Source organism: Sitophilus oryzae, unplaced genomic scaffold (genome assembly GCF_002938485.1).
Source record: "Sitophilus oryzae breed Bouriz unplaced genomic scaffold, Soryzae_2.0 scaffold_30_pilon_pilon, whole genome shotgun sequence".
NCBI classification, from domain to species: domain Eukaryota; kingdom Metazoa; phylum Arthropoda; class Insecta; order Coleoptera; family Curculionidae; genus Sitophilus; species Sitophilus oryzae.
Genome location: NW_022146874.1, coordinates 463,532 through 478,552, shown reverse-complemented (window position 1 = coordinate 478,552; position 15,021 = coordinate 463,532).

Below are 15,021 nucleotides of genomic sequence, written 5' to 3'. Positions count from 1 at the left end.
TTCATGCAGGACTTGATGGATGACTCTTCTGATCTCGTATATTAAACTCATCTTTTTTTAAGAAATATATATATATATATATATATATATATATATATATATATATATATATATATATATTATATTTTTCTTTTATTGTATATATATATATATATATATATATATATATATATATATATATATATATATATATATATATATATATATATATATATATATATATAATATAAATGCAAATATAGGTACGTTTAGTAAAAAAACGTATAATATATAGTATATAAAATAAAATAAAATAAAATACATGTGCTGCCTACGAGCACTTTTTAAATCTGTCTACCGCCTTCTGTTGATTGGAAATCTAGGCTTTACTTGTTTCTTGGAATTTATCTGTGGGAGATGCAGCGTTGATTTTTATATGTGAGATTTGTATAGGGTGGTCACATAATTCCTCATCCATTAGCTTCACTTTTGGAGGACAACTGATGCAACAGGCCTCATGCAGGTATTTCCTATTGGCTTAAAATGATCAGGTAGATCCCCGAAAGCGACTCTGCGAAATATATTCAAAATATCTGTTGTAACTAGAGGTTCAAAACTAGGCTTTTAAGTCCTGATCTTGAAAGTATCGGGAATTCACGGTTCTTTCGAGAAAAACCCTCAAAGAACCGGGGCACTAAATTAATTCCCGGTACTTTCGGGACTCGGTAGGTAACAATAGTTAAAAATATTTTTTTGTTACTGTATTTTAAGATTGAAATGAACCTTTATGAAAAAGGATGAGATTGTGGGCGTTATTTGTATAAAGCATATGACCAACTTTTAACAATTCCGCCAACTAGTATATAATAAGGTCTCGTTTGACTTGCAATAGCCTGGACGCACCTTTATTTCTGTGATTTTACTACAGAGAGGAAATTCTGAATTCTGTTCTAAATATGTAGTGATACTTCTTTTCACTTTTGAAGATTCAATAAAAGCGAAATAGTAGTAGAATAGTGGAATTCATGTTTGCGAAAATAAAATCCTAGCCTTATCAAACTCTCCTTGATGTATCCGCAATAGATATTCGCAGAGACCTACGTATCGAACCTGTGTCGAGAGTCGAGATCGTGCTCTCAAATTTTTTGTGAGTATTTCCACTATCCCAAATTCTACGTTTAGCATCTTCGATTATAATCCGGATGACCATCTTAACATGAAGAAGAAGAAAACTCCAGAAGAGGGTTCCACCTCATACCCGGACTCCATAGTACATGCATTCAAGACATGTATAATGCCTGATTCTTTTTTTGCATTTACATTAGTATTAGAAAAAAATACAACTAAAAATATGCAAACCAAGTTTTGGAAATAGGGCTAAGGCGCCCCGCTCGGTACGCTTTTAGACATTCCGTACATGTATACGGCACCTAGCACAATCCCATTGGTCAGATTTGAATTTTAAACCAATTAAACTCCGAGTATACGCGAGTATGGAATGTAAGACAGTGCCATGCGCACTTAGGGAATGTACCTGGTAATTATGCTTGCAGCGGAAAGTAACGCCTGGCGATAGCTAATATTGCAAGAGTAGGCCAGTGGTTCAAATTTCACGCCGGACCCTAGCTTTTTTATTTTTTTTACAACTGTTTTTATTCTTTTAAAAAAAGCTGTAAATATTTAATAGCAATCAAAATACGGATTGCGTTGGTTTCACTCTTTTTGGTGGGGTTAGATTGATTATTTGGTGGAGTTAGTTGCTTTGGTTAAGGTGGTTATTTGGTGGGGTTGATTGCGTTGGTTAGGTTAGCTATTTGGTGCGGTTGGTTTGGTTTTGGTTGGAATGCTCTATAACAAAGCCTTAATAGTGTTACGTTTTTCGTCGGTTCCGTGTGGATAGAAAGTCACAATTTATTTAAACACTATTTATTTAACACTAATATTTAACAAAAATAATAACGATAAAAGACTTATAGAACTATTTACAAACGATTTATAACTAAGAATTTATTCTGAATTTTAGCGCGTCAACTGCACTGGTATATTTATAACTGCCCCCTGTAGGCCACAGCCGCCGGCTTTTATACCGACAGGCAAAGAACTCTAGAATAGTCCATAGATCGTTAGGTGCGTAGAGAAGGTTTTCGAATGTTCTCGTATGTACTAGTCCATTCCAGTGGGACTCGATTTTTCTCGAACGAATGAATCATTACTGTGTCTATTCTTTAATGCGATGTTAAGGTCATCTGAGGGCAGGACATATAGTTAGGTTAGGTCGAGTCCACACGGGTCCGCAACACTGCCCCCTTTTTAGGTACATGCTCGTCCCGAGATGTACACGGTGAATGAAGGTATTTGCAAAGCTGGCCCCTGGTACATTGCGAAGTCTGGTAGAAATAGCAGTCTACAGTTTTCTCTCCCGATCTCAGCTTTGGGTTGTAGCAGCAAACGAGGATCTCGATTCCCGTAAATCTGAACAAGACTTCAATCATGTTCCGGATTGTACGCCAACTCAAACCATCGAGTCCACACGCCAGCTTCGGAATGGCTAATCGTGCAATGTTGTTGTTTAGCAGGGCTTCTCTCAGTTCAATCAGGGTCTTCCATAGATTGAGATAAGTCGGCTTACTCGGGGACCATTCCTTGGTGACCAGGTAGAAGATGTGCCTTGCTTGACCATGTGCATTGTCGGTTAGCCTCAAGACGCTTCCAACCTCTGGATCCTGTCGGCGTAGTTCTCCGACACGCCCAAACTTCTCATTGAACGTCGCAGCGATTCCTCTGGACATCCGCAAATCTCGAGCCACACAATGAGCGAGCGAATAATCAGGAGGCACGGAAAAGAGGTCTCGTTGATCTTCTTTGGTTACACCATAGCGAGCCTTCTCACTGCTGTTGTATCGGGCCATGAAATCGTCAAAGGACATCTCCGAATCAGGGGGATCAAAGCTGCAGGTTCTCACGGTCCCAGCACGATCTTCTATTTCGCCTTGGTAGGGGCTCAAACGGTTGAAATGGACTACCCTCGGTTTTCCTTTTGGCAATTTTCTGATACGGTATACGACGTCATTAATTCTATCCATGACTTCGTATGGCCCTTCCCACGAGGATTGTAGCTTCGGAGATAACCCACGACGTCTCTGCGGGTTATATAGCCACACCAACTTCCCTGGTTGGTATCCTCCATGCTCAGCTTGAATGTCGTAGTGTTCCTTCATTCGGTCACTAGCACTTTGAATATTTAGGCGGACTCTCTGATGAATGTCGTCCATCCTTTGACGTAGTGTGTGGACATAATCTTCTCCGGCGACTTCTTCTCCCGGTCGGCAACCAAATTTCAGATCACAGGGTAGGCGCACTTCCCGTCCCATAACGATGCTGGCTGGAGTTTGCCCTGTAGATTCTTGGACGGATGAACGGTAGGCCAACAGGAACAGGTGAAGAAATTTGTCCCAGTCTCTTTGGTGGTCAGAGACTACTTTGGCCAGATAACGGTTGATAGTTCTGTTCATGCGTTCAACCATCCCATCGGATTGTGGATGTAGAGCAGTCGTCCTGGTCTTGCGGATGTTCAGGACTTCACAGACGCCTTGGAACAGATTGGACTCAAAGTTTCTTCCCTGATCTGAATGAAGCTCCATGGGAACACCAAACCTGCAGATCCATTCTTTAACAAGGGCATCAGCAATCGTGGACGCTTCTTGATTTGGCAACGCGTAGGCCTCGACCCATTTGCTGAAGTAATCCATTACTACCACAATGTATTTGTTGCCATCGTTCGTCTCCGGGAAAGGACCAGCCACGTCGATCGCTATTCGTTCGAAGGGACTACCAACATTGTACTGGCGCATAGGGGCTTTACCACGCTTTTGTGGCCCATTAATGGCTGCGCAAATGTCACATTTCTTACACCAGGCCCTCACATCTTCTTTGCAGTTCACCCAGTAGAACCGTTCACGCAGCTTGCCAAGTGTCTTGGTAACACCAAGATGTCCTCCGCTGGTTCCATTGTGAACTTCCTCCAAGACTTCTGGGACCCTCTTTGGAATGACGATCTGCCTTCTCTCTTCTTGTCCCTCCGGTCTCTCGATCACACGGCGAAGTAGTCCGTTATCTATTACCAAGGAATTCCACTGGGCCCAGTACGACTTTACGTTCGGCGAATATCTGCAAACTTCTTCCCACGTTGGTCTTTGGCCTGTGTTTTTCCAGTTAATTACTAAACCTAATTCTGGGTCACTGGTTTGGTCATTTGCAAGATCTTCGGGTTGCCAACTATCATTAACCACAGTTGTTCTTAGGAGTTTCACTTCTTTCTCTTCAGCTCGGGAACAATGCTTACAGTCCTTAGCGCAAGGTCTTCTGGAAAGTGCGTCGGCATTCCGATGGATTGCCCCAGCTCGATGTTCTGTGTCGAAGTCAAATTCTTGTAATCGTTCAATCCATCTAGCTACCTGCCCTTCAGGATTCTTAAATTGCAACAGCCATTTCAAAGCAGCATGGTCTGTTCTTAACAAGAACTTTCTTCCATAGAGATACTTGTAGAAGTGTTCCACTGCTTTAACTACTGCTAGTAATTCTCGTCTGGTTACACAGTAGTTCCTTTCCGGTTTTGACAAGGTCTTACTAAAATAACCAATGACTTTTTCTTGACCATCCTGGATCTGAGACAGAACAGCGCCTAACGCAACATTGCTAGCGTCGGTATCCAATATAAAGTTTCCGTTGCCAAGAGGGTAGCTAAGTATAGGCGCACTAGTCAGGGCCTTCTTCAATTTTCGGAATGCCTCGTCAGAATCTGAGTCCCAAGAGAAACGCCTCTCGCCTTCGGTAAGTCTGGTCAATGGTTTTGCGATGGTGGCGAAACCCTGTACATAGCGGCGATAGTATGTGCATAGTCCCAAAAGCTTCGTAGTTCATGTTTATCTTTAGGTATCGGCCATTTTCCACTGTCTTGGTCTCTGTGGATCTACCGCAACTCCTTGGGAGGAGACTACATGGCCCAAGTAGTGTACCTTTTCTTGACACAGATGACATTTCTTGGGGCTAAGTTTCAAACCAGAACTCCCTAGTCGCTTGAAAACTTCTTCCAAATTCTTCAGATGATGGTCAAAGGATTTCCCCACCACTATGATGTCATCCAGGTACACTAAACAGGTAGTCCAGGATAGTCCCTTTAACACAGACTCCATTAGTCTCTCAAAGGTAGCTGGCGCGTTGCACAATCCAAAAGGCATGACGGTAAATTGCCACAGTCCGGAGCCCACCGAGAACGCTGTCTTCTCTCTATCTTTCGGCGCCATGTCGACTTGCCAATATCCACTTTTCAGATCTAACGTAGAGAATATCGTTAACCCCGCCAGCGTGTCTAGAGTATCGTCTATCCTCGGCAGGGGATAACTATCCTTCTTGGTAACATTATTGAGCTGCCGATAATCAACACAGAATCTGGTGGTACCGTCTTTCTTCTTTACTAGTACTACCGGCGATGTCCACGGGCTGTTAGATGGTTCGATGACACCCTCTTCTTTCATTTCTCGAAGGATTTTATCAGCTTCTTCACGTTTGGCGAGCGGAAGTCTTCTCGGATTTTGTTTGATTGGTCGAGCATCTCCTGTATCAATTTTATGTTGTACTAAATTGGTACGACCTCTCTGTCCTGCTTCTCCTTTATCAAACACATCTTGATACTTGATTATCAGGTTTCTCAATTTTCTACTATTTTCGGGAGATAATCCCTTAACGTTTACTAACTCCTTCACCATTTTGTCCGGAATTTTTGAAGTCGAAACTTTGGAGGCTTCCACGCTTCGAACGACTGAGGAGACCGAACAACAGTACCCTAAGAGGGTTCCCTTCTTCAAGGATACAGAATAATAATTCGTGTTCATTACTCTCACCGGTACAGTTTTCTTCGCTCGTAGCAGGGCTTTTCCAACAGCGATCCCTCGTCCTATTTCGCTGTCATGGTTCCTTGGCTCCAACAGAATAATACTCCCATTATTCATTTTACCTTCTAGGCAACCATCCAAAAATATCTCACAGCGCTCAGGGATCGAAACATCTTCTGCTACCACCACGCGAAGCGTCTCCTCACATTTTCGATGCAGAACCACTTCTTCTTCATTTATTTTCAAAATTCCTTGTTTGAGGTTTAGCTCAAAACCTCTAGTGGTCATGATGTCCATTCCGAGAATAAGTTCATCTTCGATGTCTGCTACTAACACTCGATGATTAAAACAGGTGCTTCCGATAACAAAATTAAGATCTACCTCTCCATGGATGAGAGCGGAGCTTCCTGTAGCTGTACGTAGTCGCCATTGTGTTGTTTTAACCTTCTTCGATATTTTAAGAATGTCCTTTCTGATGATAGTTTTCGTCGCATCTGTATCCAACAGCATGGTCCGGAACTCTCCATCAACAAAACCATCCACAAAAATGCTGTTGAATTTGTGTTGTAGCGAGGCGACTTGAGCAGTTTTCGTTGGGGCATGTTGGGTACAGGTCGACGTGTGCCCCTTCATTTCGACCCTTAGTAGTTTTCCGACCTCGACGAAGCCGGTTCTTCGTTCTTCTCCTTACAACGGCTTCGCACGTGTCCCACCTGTCCGCAGTTCCAGCAACAATCGGTCCCTTCTTGCCCATGTACTGGTCCATTATCTTCCGAATAATCCCTTCCACGGATTCGTCAGAACATTCGTCGATGGCCCGTACTCTTCCTAAAGACCGAGAACTTTGTTTCGCGGCCTCAAATTCTAGGGCACGTGCTAAAGCATCCACCAAGTGCGTTGGGTGGGCTAGGAGAAGTGCTTGTCTTGTCTCGTTGTCACGTAAGTCGTCGGAGAATGCCTGTACTGCCAACCGCTCCATAACATTCTCTGGCGTAGCAGGGTACGCAAGGCGAACGAGGCGGGCTACGTCGGCTTCAAACTCCTGCAGAGACTCATTTGACTTTTGAATGCGATTTTTTAGCTGGGAATGACATGTTCCAAATGAGCTTGGCCGTACCTCATTTCTAAATGTCGTACCAATTGCTGATAATCTCCCTGTTCCGATGGTGACAATGTCTGCAGAATATCAGTCGCATCTCCTCGCAGTGCGACAGTCAAAGCGGTAGCCTTTTCAGCGATTGTCCATCCGTTCGCTCTCGCAACGGCCTCAAACTGGCAAAAATAATTGGCCCAAGCGGTCTTTCCGTCAAACTGTGGAGGCTTAATAACTGACTTTGAGATATACTTATTTTCGACTAGTTTCGGTGCCTCCGATGTTTCTTGACATTTTGGTGAATTTGCCTTTGCTATTTCTTGTTTTAAAATTTCGATTTTTTTATTTACATCGTCCTCAATTTGTGTTATTTTGTCTTGTAGCTCCGTAGAATTCTCTATAATCTTTTCTTCTAATTCCCTGGAATTTTCTGTTATCTTTTCTTCTAAATTAAGTATTTTATTATTAAAGCTGGCCTGTATGTCTTTAGAATTTTCTGCGATCTTATCTTCTAAAATATTAATTTTATCACTGATTTTCTCTTCTAAATTAACTTCCAAGTCAATTATTTTACTATTCAAATTCTTCAAGTTGTCGTCTAATTTTTTAGAATTCTCTGTCATTTTACTATTCAAATTGTTCAAGTTGTCGTCTAATTTGTGTAGGCACAAGTCAAGGTCACCTTCCAACTCAAAGCAAAATGTGTCAGGATCCTTACCTTCCTCCACCAAAACGTCTCTCAGTCTAGCTTGCAAAATGCTTTTCTTTCCATCTGTTTCGCACTCTCTCTTCCAATATGCATTTCAGCTCGGACACTTTCAAGTCTTTCAACAATTTTTTCAGAGCCATGGTCAGTCTTTTTATTCTTCTAATCTATTCCACACGCCACACTTGACACCAATTGTTACGTTTTTCGTCGGTTCCGTGTGGACAGAAAGTCACAATTTATTTAAACACTATTTATTTAACACTAATTAACAAAAATAATAACGATAAAAGACTTATAGAACTATTTACAAACGATTTATAACTAAGAATTTATTTTGAATTTTAGCGCGTCAACTGCACTGGTATATTTATAACTGCTCCCTGTAGGCCACAGCCGCCGGCTTTTATACCGACAGGTAAAGAACTCTAGAATAGTCCATAGATCGTTAGGTGCGTAGAGGAGGTTTTCGAATGTTCTCGTATGTACTAGTCCATTCCAGTGGGACTCGATTTTTCTCGAACGAATGAATCATTACTGTGTCTATTCTTTAATGCGATGTTAAGGTCATCTGAGGGCGGGACATATAGTTAGGTTAGGTCGAGTCCACACGGGTCCGCAACAATAGTAATGTCTAAGGTATATTCCGTAAGTGCATATGGCACTGTCTTACATTCCATACTCACGTATGGCACTCGGAGTTTAATTGGTTTAAAATTCAAATCTGACCAATGCGATTGTGCTAGGTGCCGTATACATGTACGGAATGTATAAATGCGCTCGGTACGGGTCAACCCAGCGATACCGTTGACTCGCCTTAAGGCAGGCGCCCACTGCGAGCGAAACTAAACTAAGCCAAGCTAAGATAAGATTTTTAAAAATCTGTTCCCATACTTTTAAATGCATCAGCGGCCACTTGAGCGAAACTAAACGAAAATGTGTGAACGAAGATTCAAATCGTAGCTTAGTTTCGCTCGTTTTAGTTCGTGACAGGTTCCAGCGAATTTTTCGCAGCGATTAATTCTATGATAGCAGAGACACAATACGAAAACGCAGCTAACTTAGCTGACTACTAAGCGAAAATCGTTCCCGGTGGTCGATGAAACTTACTTTCGTTTAGTTACCGTTTGTTTTCATATTCTTAGCTAAGTTTAGTTACGCTCACAGTGGCCGCCTGCCTTTAACCGTAACTTTTCTAAAAGAAAAGTAAAGCGCCAAATTGCAACTAAATCTAAATGAGCTTTACGCGGTGTCTTTCTGCCACCCGGAATGCTTACAAAAGTAACAAATTGGTAACAAAATGTAATTCAAATAAAAGTACAAATTTTGAGAAAATAAAAAAATTAACAGTCTTCTAGAACAGTTACCATAGACTTATGTTGGGTTGGGTAATAATAATAATAATAATAATAATCATCTTTACTTCACATTGTGTATAAATTTACAGAGAATCTGAAAATATATCACAAAGGAAATGGTGTCACAGAAAATGAAGGTCTTAAAAATGTATTTTTTTTTCTATAAATAAACTATTTTATCATACCCACACACATGCCTATGTCCCCTCCAGAAAATCTCTCACCGAGTATGGTTCCATACCAATGATGAGTGCCTTAAGGTTTTGTGTTTGAATCTTCTAAAATTTGATATTTCTTTTATATTATTTGGTAGTTTATTAAATAACTTGAGACACATATAATATGGATTCCTCTCAGTCAGAGTCAATCTGTGTACTGGGTAATTTACATTTAGGGTTCTGGTGTTATACCCATGAGATATCTGTAAATCAAATGAATCCCTATTTTTAAAAAAGAAAATCAGAGCTTCATAAATATAAACCCCATGCACCGTCATCAAACCCTCACTCTTGAAAAGTCCTCGGCAACTATTTCTATACTTCATATTTTTCATTGTCCTCAGCAGTCGCTTTTGAACAACAAATATCTTCTGTATGTCTCTATTTCCACCCCAAAAAATGATTCCATACCTCAACACCGATAAGAAATTTGCATAATATAATATCTTAATAGTATTATAGTCCACATATCTTTTAACAACTCTTATCCCGTAACATATAGCATTTAGTCGTTTTAACAGAGAGCTTATGTGGTCTGACCAATCCATAAACTCATCAATTTTTACACCTAAAAATTTAACACTATCTACAATATTTATACATTTCTTATTACATTCTACAGTAGCTGGTTTAATCAAATTAGACTGCTTTGTTCGAAACATAATGGCATTTGATTTTTCATTGTTTATAACTAATTTGTTCTTTTTAAACCAGCTATCTGTTTCATTGAATATTATGTTGGCTTTATTTAATACATCGGTAACATCTTTCCCACCAACAAGCAAGTTTGTATCATCCGCGTAGCACACAACATTTCCTTTATTCATGTCCATCACTGAATTATATGTCATTTAGATATATTATAAATAAAACTGGCCCTATTATACTGCCTTGAGCAATTCCATGTACACTTTCCCTTTCATCTGAGAAATATGAATATCCATCTTGTGATATTTTTACTATTTGTTTTCTATTCAGTAAATAGGACCTGAACAAAGCTAGTGCCTGCCCTCTTACACCATGTAAGTCTAATTTGTTAAGCAGAAGATCCCGGTCAATGCAATCATAGGCCTTCGACAAGTCCAAAAAGATTCCGAGTGACAGTCCATCATTTTCAATATGTCTTAGAATTATTTTGGTAAATTGAAATAAAGCAGTTTCAGTGGTCTTGCCAAAGGTATACCCATGCTGATGCTCCCTAAATAAATCGCATTCATTAAAAAAATTTGTTATTCTTTTACACATTACTAATTCAAACAGTTTTGAAAATCCAGGTAGCAAACTAATAGGCCTATAGTTGTCAACTAGTTCTGGATCGCCTTTTTTGTAAAGTGGTTTTATTAGAGCCGTTTTCAAATGATCCGGAAAAATTCCAGTTATTATTAATTAATTATTATTCCAGTCCATTATATATAGGACAAGATATTTTTGATATGTGGAATTGATAATTTTACAATGCTTGTTGGAATTTCGTCATAACCAGAGCTATGTTTGTTTTTTATTTTGTTTCCTAGTTCGCAAATCTCATCAGTCGACACCGGTTTTAAGAACATCGATTTATTATTGGGTGTTATTTTACAGCTGTAAGGTTTCTGTTCCAATCTATTAATTAAGTCGGGTATAATTGAAAGTAAAAAATTGTTATATTGATTTGCATTATCCCTGGGATCTCCACTTTTCCTAAAATTACTATCATTACCTTTTTTGCCCAAAATCTCATCAGGGACGCGCCAAGTATTTTCGGCGCCGTCGTGCGAAATAAGGGTAGGCGCCTTTCTCCAATATTATTGTAGCGTTTTTTAAACCACTACCACTGCGAACGGCAGCTTTTCATCGGAGAGCAGTCGTGGATAAGGTATTTCACTAGAGAGAAAATTAATCAGTAATAATTAACAAAAGATATATAGATATTGGGCGCCAGGCATGTACAGAGAAAGAAAACACAGTTGTATAATACTTAAAACTAATGACTATATTTATTCATGATGAATTCTGATGGTAAATAGCATTGTACAATTTTAATAATTATTATAGTGGTTATTTGCTGAGTAAAACTATGTATGTAAATAATATTAAATATGTGCTATGAAAAGACTATGAAAAAATACAATGCGTGTAACGTTATAGAAAATATAAGAAAAGTAGCATTACTTTATTTAAATTGTTAAATTTTATGCGGTGTTAAATCTGATGTGTTGCAACCTGTAGATTCTAGAATCTATGTCTCGTTATTCATCTGTTAATATAGCGCAATAATAATATCTATAGAAAGTAATACTATTACAAGGCGTAATATAATGAAACCTAAAATCTAAATCACATTGCAACTACTGCATCGACATAAATGTTCTTAATAATCTAACCACTAAATATAGTCCGTACGATATTATTTAAAATTACGTTACTGTTTAACACTGAAAATATTTTAGATGTTAAATGTAAAACTAGAACTTAAATATACACTTAGCTGTTCTTTATGTAATCTTGCTTCAAACAGTAGCAGCGTGAGGTGGTCTCGCATCTCTGTACTCAGCCATCCAACACAACCAAAGGGACCAGAATGAGACACCATAAATTGGTACAGCCGTAATTACTGACTAGGCTTAGAAATGGGAGTGAAGCAGCATGGGACTCAAGCTACATCCACGCTGTGGCACTTAGATGTAAGAAAAAATCGTTCTTACTGGGGACACTCGTCCACAGGACATCTTGGACACAGTCCGTAACTTGGAATAGTCCGTACCTTGGACACAGTCCGTACTTGGACACAGTCCGTACCTTGGACCCTCGAAATACTTCCGAGGGCTCAATAAATAATAAACAACACGTCCTTTCTTCCATGTGACATTCTGGAGGACAAAAGAAAAGGGACGCCAACGTGTCAGCAAAACACAAATACAAGTTGGGACATCCGTAACTCTACCCTAAAAATATTCAATAATAATATCGAATCTAAAAGGATAATATCTCATCTTTACCTGTTGCTTTGAAATAGCAGCTGATTCAGATTATACAGCAAGATTTAATTAATCACCATTTCTAAAAGCTGGGATAAAACAGAGCGTCAAAACAAAGTGAGGTTAAGCACGGAGAGTTGACAGAAGCGATGTTGACAGCGCGCGCCTTCACAGAATAGTAACAGGGTTGTGTCGAATGATCACAGGGTTGGCGACCAGGGAACGTAAAAATTACGCGTCAAATAATCTATCCGGCCTGAACGAGAGGGAATCCGGTGATGATAGGCCAGACATATATTATATATAAAAAAAGACATGTAACGAACTAAAAACGTTACATTATAATATCAAGCCAAAATTTCCAATGACCAGCGGCGCGGCGCTTGCCATTGGTGGATAATATATTTTCACCACTGGCGTTCATAGATAAAAGTATTACTTAAATTTTATGTTAATTAAAATTACATTATTTAATGGAAAGCTGTGATTGAATACTCTACAGATATTTTTCATAAAATTGTTCCACTGCTTATTTACATCGTCTTTATCGATGCTATAGATATCTAACCGGTCCTCATTTGATATGCATTTTAGGAATGTTTCTATGTTTTCTTTAGAGAAAATTCTTGTGTACCGGGGTTTATCTTTGACATTTTTTTTAAGATCAAAAGTAATCTTCTGAGCAGTGTGATCCGAGATATGTGTGTCTACAACTTTGCAATCTATGAAATTACAATTTACAAAGATATTATCTATACAACTTGAGGTATTTAGCGTAATTCTAGTATTCTGAAAAATAGTTGGTACAATATTAAAAGAAGATAACAATGATATCAAATTTGTGCGATTGTTGTTACATTTTAACATTTCAATATTAAAGTCACCAGCGATCACAATATTATTGTATTCACTAAAAATTAGAGAAACAAGTTTTTCTATACAACTGAGGAATGTTTCAATATTTTCTTGTGGTGGTCTATAAATCGAAATCACTAAAAACTGTTCTTTCTTCATAGAACATTCAATTGCCGAGCACTCAAATTCACTTTTTATTGACATCTTTGACAATTTGTTTCTTGCCTTAAATGGTAATGTTTTATGAATATATATTGCACTACCCCCATGTTCGTTGTACTGGCGGCAATAGTAGCTACCTAAGACAAAATCATTTAGATTTAGACACTTTATTTGATCAATTGTTTTCCAGTGTTCAGTCACACATAGTATTTTACAAGTGGGATAGCTTTCTAACAACTCATTTAATACATCTATGGAGTTAGCGAGCGACTGTACATTTTGGTGGATAATGCTATACTCATTTTTTATGCTTAGTTTATTTACACTTAGTGTGTCATGGATTATGTTGATGTGCTCTTCTTTAAATTTCCTACTTTCTACTTTATTTATAAAAAAGAATTTGTCTCATAGTTTATGTTTTGCCGCACTCTTTCTAACTTTCTTTGTAGTGTCGGGCATTGCCTATCCCTCGCTGAGTGATTTTTCTCCTCATAACCCATTAAATTACAATTTATGCAGATATAATTTTCTGATTCACAGGTAAGGGATGAGTGCTTCTCTGGTGGTGAGGTTAGAATCCCATCTGTGGAATGCGTTTTCAGTATGATTCTGAAATCCAAGGGTGTAGTCATATCTTGTAAAACGGTAAGCAGCCTCGCACTAGCTTTGTCAAATCTGTGGCAGTCGTGAATCCTATGTAGTGGATCGTATTTGACTTTGCATGTTACACAAAGGTCATCATCACTTGTACTAACCTTCTTGTAGTGTGCCATAAACTGGTGCCGCGTCCTTTTCTACTTCGAAGTTCAATAAAACACAAGTTTACTTAATCAGGATGAGTTGCATAGGCCACTAGCTTTTAATTTTAACAGCCTGGTGGTTGGGGTTCAAAGATCTTAATAAAAGGGCGCCACGAGATTATACTCTATGAACTCGGCATAAAAGATGTTACTGTTAAGTAGACTTCAACACTAACCTCGAACTGTTGAGTGCAACTACCATGAACTTCAAATATGCTATAACTCGTTAAACTTAAGTGACACTCAAGTCACTAAGCTAAATCAAAACGATTCAACAAAAAAAAACTCAACAGGCCCCAACTATAAACTACGGTTAGTTTAAGTGGTCCTAAAATAAAACGGCTAAGTCCCAGATCGGTTTCAAAACGTTGGCTGCCAAAAAGTATACAACAAATCAGCCTCAAAACGTTAAATCAGCTCCAAGCGTTGGGCGCCAAATTAGTCCAAGTTTTGCTCTGCTCATTAATAATAACGTTTCTTAATTTATCTGCTCTGGACAGGATCCGCTTCCTAAGCTCGGCTCTTAGAACTGGATCTCTACATCTTTGATATGTTTTTCTAGCACTGCTATCATCCCTGGCTTTCTGGACTTAAAATTCCTCATTTCGGCTTTCCGTAGTAGACCTTGTTTTTCGCATCTGACTCCTGCATTATTATTACAAGTGCTTCTTGTAAGGCATCAGCTTTAGTCTCTAAATTATCTGTTGTTGGTACCCAAAGGATAAGAAGCTATCTATTAAGGTATAGCAACAATTGATGCCATTCATTTTCCCCGAGGTTCCGCATAATGATGCCATTCTCTCCAACTAAAAAATTTAAGTACTTTATTAATATTCTAGTATCTGCCTTTGCTTTAACAATACACCTATCAAAAAATATCATCAGATTACCATTGAAAAACATATTTAAGCGAATATACTACAATAGGGACTGAAATACAAAATATTGCATACCTACCTACTAATAAGTTTGACAACTGAACTTAAATAAAATAAAGACATT